Genomic DNA, 9,969 nt, shown 5'->3' on the forward strand with positions numbered 1-9,969 from the left:
TCCGTCGCCACATCGCTGAGCCACTGGGGCTCGACACCGTCGTTGAAATGTTCGCACACAATGTTTAAAATCCAGCAGGCTAGCACAACAAGCCGGGCGTTTTTCACCTCGCACTCCATCCTCTTCATAATGAAGCGGAATCGGGCCTTAATTGACCCTTCCGAATGCGTTCTCCACGGCTCGGCGAGCAGACGACAGCTGTCGGTTGAAGCCTTCCTGTGGAGAGCCTTTCTTAAAGGGGCAGTGCAACGAATTTCAGACTTTGGCCGATTAACTGCGGAAATTCATCTGCGTCACCTATGGAACGAAAAACAGAAAACCGCATTTTATTGCGAGCGCTAGTTCTTATTTTAAAAAAAATGAAACAAATCGAAGGTCGCAGTGCCTCTCAACTCTCCACGACGTCCATGTCGACTTTCGAGTCACGTACTCTGGGGGTTCACGTGGTTTCCCCTTGGGCCCTCTCTTCAGAGACCGCAGCCGCTTCCTCCGCGATTGTCTACTTTTAAAGGATTAGCCTCGTCGAAGGTCGCGGCGAGCGATGGACACAAAGGACGGTTCACCACCGTCCTTTGTGTCCGCTGCTACACTCGCTGACGGCGAGTGTAGCAGCGGAGTGGGACAGGTTTTGTTGACTTCCGCGTACCCCCAGAGACGCCGTCATTTTAGTTCCCGTAGCCGCCACAGGCGGCTGCAGATCGGCAAATAATTCGTTTTTTGCCTTGCGATTACGCAGCAGAATAGCAGTTTTTCGGAGAAAGGTGACGCGTCTTTGGTCATTTGGGCTTGTGTAAACAATATAAAAAATGCAAACTGGCAATTCGTTCAACATTAAAACGGTTGCACTGCCCCTTTAACGTCCTTGCGAGGGTGCGGCTTTAGCATGTTGGACGTCAAAGGGAATGCCTGGTCACACAGGATCAGGGGCGGCACGGTGGTCCCGTTTACGGTGACCATGGGCATCCGCAGCGTTGGTCCTTGTAGAACAGCCGCCAAAGCCGACCTCCGGTACACATGTGCGTTGTGGCACCGCCCTGGTGTCCCGACGTTCACAAGCCGGAACCGGTAACGGTGGTCTACGAGGGCCAGCTTGATGATGCTATACCTGGATACAAACATTACAAGGCTTCATGGGTGTTCAATATAGCATGCTGTAGTCATACAGTCCTCAAAACTAGAGATTCAAAAGGTAAGTAGACAGCACAGCACAATTCGTTAAAACTCCGCAGAACAGAGGTGTACATAGCTTCTAAACATCACATTAGAAGTGTAAAAAGCTGGCTATCAGTTACTGGCATCTCATATTCAATAATAGCTATTTCATAACTTCCATGTCCTCAAACACGTGTAGCTTATATCACCAAATTAAATTTTCTAAGGAAAAATGTTTGGTCAAGGTACATTTATTCAAATCGAAACCTTTGAAACCAATTGCCGTGGAAGTTTGCTTGCGTTTTGCGCACCTCGTGCGTTTGTGTGCCCCCCAAATGTGCCCACGTGGGTTTGTTTCCCCTCGACCAATGACGGCACGAGTTGGCTGCCTCATCATCGCAAATTTTCTATGAGTTCCCTCCGTTGCCCTTTGCTTGGCGTGCCCCACTTTATGTTTCAATGCCTCAAAGACGCATTTTAGAACACTTGCTAGCAGTAACGAGTTTGCATCATTCGGTTCGCCAGCTTCATTGAATTTGTTTACTGATAGGAATTCACACTCAATATTTATTATAGAAATTGTTTTTTCTTCTTTTTTGTTGCAATTATCAGTTTGAAAACAGATGTCCGACTTTCTAAAGGGCCAGGAAGTTCAACGTATATGGTAAAGGTACTCGCAGTCCATAGATGATGGTACACATTGTCCTTGAAGTAAAGGTTACATACCAGCCCTTGTAGTTGTGGTAGTCGCTCGCGTTGACCTTCGGTGGTGAGATGGGGAAGTGGCAGCCATCCAGCGCCCCTATGCCCTGGGGAAACTCCAGAGCAGCTTGGAACTCCCGGATGTGGTCCGGAAGTTCGGCGGCGCTCACCATCTTGAGCCAGTCTTGCTCGAGGACGGAGACAACTACCTTACAGAACTCCCTGTAGTTATCGTTCACGGTAGACCGTCCCAGGCCAAACAAGTTGGCGATGGAGCGGTCTTCTGCACTCGAGCACAACTTGTACAGCGCAGCACCAACTTTCTTCTCCACCGGAATGGTGGAACGCATGTTGGTAACTTCGCGCTCCATGTGTGGCGACACACGTCCACCAGGTACCTAAACGTAACCGGCTTAACGCTGAAGGATTGCTTGAAGAAGTGCTCTGGCAAGTGGGGTAGTGTGTCCTCAAACCAGCGCTCGTTCCTCCTGAACGCTTGGATGCTTCGTGGAATGAGACTTGAAGCTTCAACGGCAGCGAACATCAGGTCGTTGGTAAGGAGCCTTTCTTGAAGGCGTACGCTTTCTGCACTGGCAGATCGTATGTCGGCCCTCAGCAGCGTCAAGGCACTTTGTTGTTGTGCGTACAAATACATCAGGAACGCGATCCGACGTTCCGGATCCATCGCACTACGATTTTGTCGTCAGCAGGCTCCATCGCTACAGGGTCATGGTCTTCGCTTGAATCGATCGCAGACGTAAAAGTCAACGGGGTATACGAATCCGGTGAAGAACGAAAGAGCGAGAGGAACAACGGCGAGCAAGACGCACGGAGTTCCGAAAGCAGACGAGCCAAGCGGCGGAACGGATATGGCTACAGATGACTTGGGAGTGCTGACGTCGCGTCATAGTTGCCACAAAACACCTTGTCTCCCTCAAAACGTGTAATTATTTTTATCACCGTGTTTCAATTCTATGTTCTGAGAGTTTATTACATTTTATTTACTTAGTAAATAATAAAATAAACACTAGTGTGCCGGGTTAACATTAATACAAACGCTACATTGCTAGGTTAACAACAGACCGCTATCGTCATAGACATTACCCAAATGACATTTGAGTTACCCGTCTGACACGACACGACTTAAATGTCATTTGAAAATCCTAAAGGCCTTTAGCGTAAATGGCATTCAAGGTACCCCTCTGACAGGGGTGTTAGTTACATCAATTTAGTCCCTTAACGAGACAATGCACTACTCCTCTTTTTTTTTTTTTTTTTTAAGAGTGCGTAGAGTCTGACGCGCAAAACCCGTGACATACTGATTCCCGTGAATTTCTCCAAACCTTGCCATCGCACCGGGAAGATTAAGCGTTTCATATAAAAAATTTATGAAGTACGCACAGTGTGAATAGACAGTCTGCTTTATTAATACCACTCCATAAATTTCGTCAAATTTGGCTCCCTGTGTTTAAAATGCCTGCCAAACCCGGGAAAGACTGCGAACGTCAAAGTGCAGGCGGATGATCTTGCAGTATTTCGGACGCTTTTGCACCGCTAAAAGATAAGTTATTCCCAGTCATCATGTCTATATTCGGTGCTTCCACTCCTGGCGACTGCTGATGAATCTGCACCGCGTCACCAACTCGAACTGCTAATCCATACCGCCCGTACAGAACCCGTACCCACCGCTTCTCGTATTGTCGTTCGCCGCCATGTTTGTCTGCTCTTTTCGGCTTTAGCTCGGATACCGGTTCGGCCAAAAATCAGACTCCTCCGAAAGCACGCTCCGCCTCTAAGGTCAGACGTCCTAGCGACGTCCAGCGGCCTTGGACAGCGTCCGCGTTTCTCCTTCAGGTGACTGAAAGACCTCGGTGAAATTTCAGCAAAACATCGCTCCAGAATCGATGAGCGCGCGCAATTTTTTTCGGAGGCGAGTCACTTTTCCGGTCCCGTTCACGCGGGGCATCTGTTTCCCGAAGCCCAGTTTGGCGACAAAAGATTCGCCAACAAGATGTTTCGTGTGTGAATATGCCTTTATGAGAAAATCGTTTTCTTCACGAGCAAATATCGGCAACTTTGCTCCCTTCTTAGGGGAGTAAAATGTTTTCCCCGTTTGGTAGGAGGAACTTTCTCCCATTGAAAAGGAATATGGGGACACGCGAATTTCACCTGTAAGGGAGAAAATGCTACTCCCTCTTTTTTTACAGCATATATCACGTTGTGGATCACGTGACCTTTCCTACGAACACCTTTGTCCGTAGAAAGTAAGTGGCGGCTCACAGTCGTCAGTGCGGTGAAGAGCGGAACGAGGAGGCCGCGTTCGAGGCAGGGATGTCCGCTCCACTCAACTTTGCGACCCAGAAAAGTTCCAACTCCCGTGCAAAAGTTTGGCAGCACCATCGCTGCCCTTTCGCACGCTCTCCCCGACGTTGGGCGGCCAGAAAATTAGGACGCACACAGGCACGCACATGCGCACAAAGCGCGCACGAACTGCCTCGGCGGAAGACGTGGCTCACAGCGGAGCTGTCTTCCGTTGTCCCCGGCTTTTTTTTCCGGGACAAAGTGGTTCCGGGGCGTCTTCCCAACGATGCGTTTCGCGAGGGGAGAGCGGGAGGGAAGTTAGGGAATGGGGGAAGTGAGGGTAGATGGCGGAAGCTACTTCCTCTCTTGAGGCTGAAGAACGGGGAAGGTGAGGGAGACGAGACCGACAGACGCCGACCGGCGGCCTTAACCCGGCGTCAGCCGGACGGATGTATGCAGTTGTTTCAGAACTCCGCTGAGGCTTTTTTTTTTCTTTTCTCCGCTCTCTTGGCCGGCGCCCACCGACTTTGGGAGTTGTGCACGTTTATTACAGTGCCGGCATTTGTTCGCTTTATATTGTCTTGTTTTTCCCTCCCCTCGTTGGTCGTTTCGCTCAACCGCTTTGCTGGGTTCTCGGCTCTTTGGAGAAAGCGACTGGTCCCATCGTTTTTTGTTTTCGTGTTTTCTTTTGCTTTGTTTGAGCATCTCTGCGATGTTGTTTTCTTCTCTGGAGTTATAGAGAGCTTGGGCTCTCGCGCGTCCTCTGACGGCGCCGGTTTGTCCAAACGCCTACCCGATCAAGGCTGTCTCGCACAGAAGTTTGGCGTAATTTTTTTCCACCAGAATTGTTGAAGAGAATTATAGCTTATTTTTCCGTAGCTTGGGGTTGGAGGGAGGTTATGTCAGCTGACAATGTCCAGCACATTACAACTTTACTTTTAAAAATAAATGAAACGCCCACGTTATATAAGAAGAGCATCCGACCCACGAGTGGTCGTTTACTATACAACTACAACTACTACACCTACGACCGCTACTACTACGAGTGATATTTATATAAATTGGTTAATGTTCTGGAGAGCTCGACGCATGTGTCGGGTCAGCCAAAGCCAGAACTGGTTCGTGCTACTATAACCGAGCTGCCAGTTATACGGGGTTAGAAGTTATATGGGGTTAGAAGCAACACTTATACCTTGGACTGTCGTAAAACATAAAAAATACACACACAAACACACATACAAACAAAAAATCTAGCACAGCTCAAAAGTGTAACCAAATGCAGATGATGTAAGCACAATTGTTTGGAACTAAAGTTCTTAGGGCTTGTAGCGTAGCTTGGTTTTGCAGTCGAACTCAGTTAACGCGGTCGATGAACTAAATCATAGACAGGATTTTATTTCTTGGAAGGGGGGGGGGGCGGTATTATTGAAGTTTGCAGCGATTTGAGTAGCGTAGTCAGCCCTCAGTAATTATTTTACCAACAATTAAGCGTACTTAAATGCTGTAGGGTTTTTTTTTTTTTTTCCGGGCGCTTGGATTTCGGGTCATTCATAAAAACACAGGAACCTTTTATTTTACCGTTGAAAATAAAAAAAAAATAAAAAAGAAGCATACCAACTTTTCCGGAAACAGCCTTCTACGATAGCACTGCTATATGAAATTCATCGTGATTGTTTATGGCACAAAACACTTCATGCCAAGCCACATACGAGCTGCGACTGTGTAAAATGTTTTTCTCCCAGATATAGCATAGGAAAGGGCCTGCCGGTGTCTCATAATTTGCCTTCGGGGAAGCTAGGCATCTCTCACTGACCAATGTACACGTCGGGAGCGGGGAACGCTGACGGAAAATCTTTAATTTCATTAGAACACGAGTCTTCGTGCCTTCCAAAAGGGCTCAAAGCTCGGCTAGTTAGTAATGGTTTATGGTGAAATAAAAAGAAAAACCGTGCAGAAAATTAGGACGAAAAAAAAGACAAAAAAGAGGACATGTACGGCGGACAAGCTGTTACTTACAACTGTAAGTTTAATAGGACTCCATAAAAAACGAAGCGTTTCAAAAGCGTCCCCCCCCCCCTTTTTTTCATCAAACAAATTAAAATCTAAAAAAAAAAAAGCAACGTGCGCGCGGCATTGTTGCCGATAAGAATGCTACCTCAGCATTTGTCAAAGTAAGTGACAGGTGGCTTATGCGGTCATCACCAAAAGTTTTGATATTGAAAGCCTCCAAGACCAGCTTCAAAGAGCTCTCTGCTCTTTAAAACGTCCTGAAATATAGAGACTTTTATACACGTTGGCGCACACACCCCTGCTGCAGTGGACTGCTAAATCGCCAGACGGAGTCGTACGAAGAAAGTTGCAGTGTTCCCCTAGTCTGTCATTAATGCAACGTCCCTTTCGGCCCGTATAAGCCTTACAAGAAGACAATGGAATGCAGTAGACAACGCCCTCACGGCAGTGGGTAAAACGATTTACACGTTCCTTTACACATGAAATAACGCCATTTTACTTTCCTGACAAGCGAACCGCCTTCCTCAACTGTAGCAATTCGCTAGGAGCGCTGAAAACAACTGGCACATCTTACCGGAGATCGACATTTTAACATTATGGGGGTATGTCCCTCGTCGTGGCCACCGAAGCACACTCTCAACCTGTACTCTCAACGCAAAGGGAGCCTCCTGAATGTCGACTCATCGACGATGTGGTTCTGCATCGCGATGGTGCTGGAAGGGACGCTTCCGTTTCCGCCGACGGGCTGCCTACAAAAGGACCATCTTCCAACGGAAGCTTCGGGGCACGACACAACCATGCCGATGCTAACACGCTAAATAGAAAAGGTCAGTTCTTTGAAAAATGCATAATGAAAACGTTCAAATTACATATTGCTCTTCGAGGTGTCGTGCCCAAACGGCAAAACGCGCTTACTAACCTTTTTTTTTTTTTTTTCAGCCTTGCTGTTACAGCGTTTCACTGAACATTTACTTTCGGTGTCTCAAGAAGCTGCCTTCTTTTCCTCGACTCGTTATTGTCGCTTTCTTTTCTGGGAATGTGGAACTTAATCCTTGCCATACTAGTGCGAACAAAATAGGGTATACTTATAAAAAGCCTTGCGTCCACGAATGACAAATACCAAAAATAAACAGGCGATAAACTTAGCGCTTTCAGTACAAGAATTGACGAACTCAAGCAGAAGGTCATAATTCTAGGGAAGCAAATGCAAGAAATCATTTTCGTTAAAACAAAAAAATGCAGACTTTAGCTTCATCTACTATAAATGACGTTCGAGGGAGTATTGGCCCCCCGCTCGGTAGAATATTCGCCTTGGGCTCGGGTATCGACGATCTTACAACAAAATGAAAGGGAACAACTGCTACTCAGGAGGCTTTCCCGAAAAACAAAATTAAACGTGAGACGAAAGTGGTAACTGCATAAAATAGTTCGTAAACCAAATCCTTGGCGTAGAGGCTGGAGGGGCGTGGTGAGTCAGCATGACCTATCGAGGTTCAGTTCCTGGACTACCGTAGTAGACCAAATGTGTCAAAATAATGCCAACAAACTGAAACATTTACCCTTTCTCAAAGTGTCCATCTCCGAAAAAATTACTCCTTGTGTTTGCCACCACCATGGTAAATGTGGGAATTCAGCAGGGACTCAAACCATGACCGTAATCGAAACCAAAACCCGTTTAGGAACGAAATTTTTGCAATAACCGTAACCGGAACGAAACCGTTCTTTGAAGTCTACGAAAACCGTAACCGTAGCCGTAACCGTAAATTATTCACCGGTAACCAATATCCACCAATATTAACCGAAAAATAAAAATATTCTTTTTTTGCCAAGAATGACCTCGAAGAGGGATCTTGAAATGGTGTGGCCATTTGACACAGTTACCGTCCACGAAATTTCGGATTAAGAATACTTAGTTGGAATTAGTGGTCGAGCTTATAATGAAGTCTCTACTTCTAAATCTAACACACTTCTACAATCGCTACATGTATTCAGTACGTGTCGCCTTCACGGTATTAACTAATAATCTAGAATTCTGAAATGTCCATCCAACTCGGTTCTTTCAAAACCACCGATGTTTCTGACCTGCAACTAGGGATGTCACGAACCGGTTGAGGTTCGGGTTCCACCAGGTTCGACGTCGTCAAACTTTTATTGAAGAGTTCGAGAAAGTTCATTTAGGGTTCGACTCTTATGCGCATGCGCGACGGGCTGGCTCAGTTGGCTTTGGATGGGATGGTGATGAATGTACTTTTAGCAACGTTACTGCCATAGAGCCTGCTTTGAAAAAGTGGCTCTGATCTGTACTCGAGAAATGAAATGAAGGCGATCGCAACGAAGCCATCCCGCAGCGGTCACTCCGGGAACTGCACGGCTAGACGTATTGATTTAGATCGAGTCGCGCAAGGGCGGATGGCGCCATCTCGCAGTGCTATTTCGCAGTAGCTATGTGAATAAACTTTCATGTTTTGACTCGTTGCTAAAGGGCGGCACCGTTATCGCATTTAGTTCGGTCTAGGTGGACGCGAGCGGCCCGGGTTTCAAGGGTGAGTTCCCCAATTGAGTGTTTTAGTGACGTTGACATTTACTAAGGCAGCACTGTTTGGTTTTTATAATATAGCAAGAATAAGTAGCTATTTATAAAATAAAACAACATATTCCGTAAAACCGTTTTCTCCAAACCATGACATACTTGTATCAAAGTCTAGCCACACTGTCCACAAAGTCGAACCTTGTAGAACCTTGTTAAAAGGGAACACAGCGCCCTGTGTCGTTGTTATTCTACTCTTGGTCCCTGTTCCTTCAGCGCTTATTTCCCATGATGTACCAACTGGCCCATCTAAGCATAATATTACTGGTTAAAAGGTCGAAGATCCGTCGAACCAGTCAAACCATGAGGTTCGACGTAAACATCCGGCTCGACGGAAGTTTGTGACATATATCCTTGGTTACCACATATCTCTAGGACAAGCGCAGCCTCCCAACCCCGGAGAAAAATGGCGCTTCTACCGGGTGTCCCAAGTAGCGGCCAGGCTCTCTAAATCCACCGAAAAATTCGGTTTCATAACCTATCACGCTACGACTTTGTGCAGCGTTGCCCACAGATGGTGCATTTTTTTTTTTTTGTAAAATTTGCAAGGAGCGAACTTACCTGAGGAAAAAGTAAAGAAAGAAAAAGGCTTAGCTCCTATGGAAATGCAGAGACGCCACCGGTCTTCAAACAACACGGCGGCGTTTCGAACGGGAGACAATAGATGGCGCAACGAACGCCACCAACGAACGAGCATACGTTGCCGAGAGCCGGCGTTTTTAGCAGACAATATTTTCGACTTAAAAGCGGCGCGCGTTCCGCAGGCGGCGACAGTCGCAGAAACAAAAACAGGCGCGGTAACAACAAGGAAGTGCAGTTCCTTGTCTGCTAAAGACGCCGGCTCTCAGCGTCCTATGCTCGTTCGTTGGCGGCAGTTGGCGTCGCGACCGCTTGCGCCATCTCTTGTATGTCCATGGAAGCCCATGTCCTTGTCCATGGAAGACCATGCCCTTGGAAGTTCGCTGGAAACAAATAATTCTTTTTGAGGTACTTGTATTAGTTATGAAGCGTGTAAAAGAGCCTCTATCTGCCGGCCGATAGAGGCACCCTAACCGCTCATTCACACTGGAAGCGGATCCGCGTTCGCAAAACGGTTGCGAGCGCAGTTGTAAAACGTTCCTGTACAATTGCACGCGCACCCGATGACATCAAATGCGCGTGCAATTGTACTGGATCTTTATACAACCACGTTCGCAACCGCTTTGCAAACGCAGATC

This window comes from Ixodes scapularis, unplaced genomic scaffold (genome assembly GCF_016920785.2).
Source record: "Ixodes scapularis isolate PalLabHiFi unplaced genomic scaffold, ASM1692078v2 ptg003081l_1___fragment_2___debris__unscaffolded, whole genome shotgun sequence".
NCBI lineage: Eukaryota > Metazoa > Arthropoda > Arachnida > Ixodida > Ixodidae > Ixodes > Ixodes scapularis.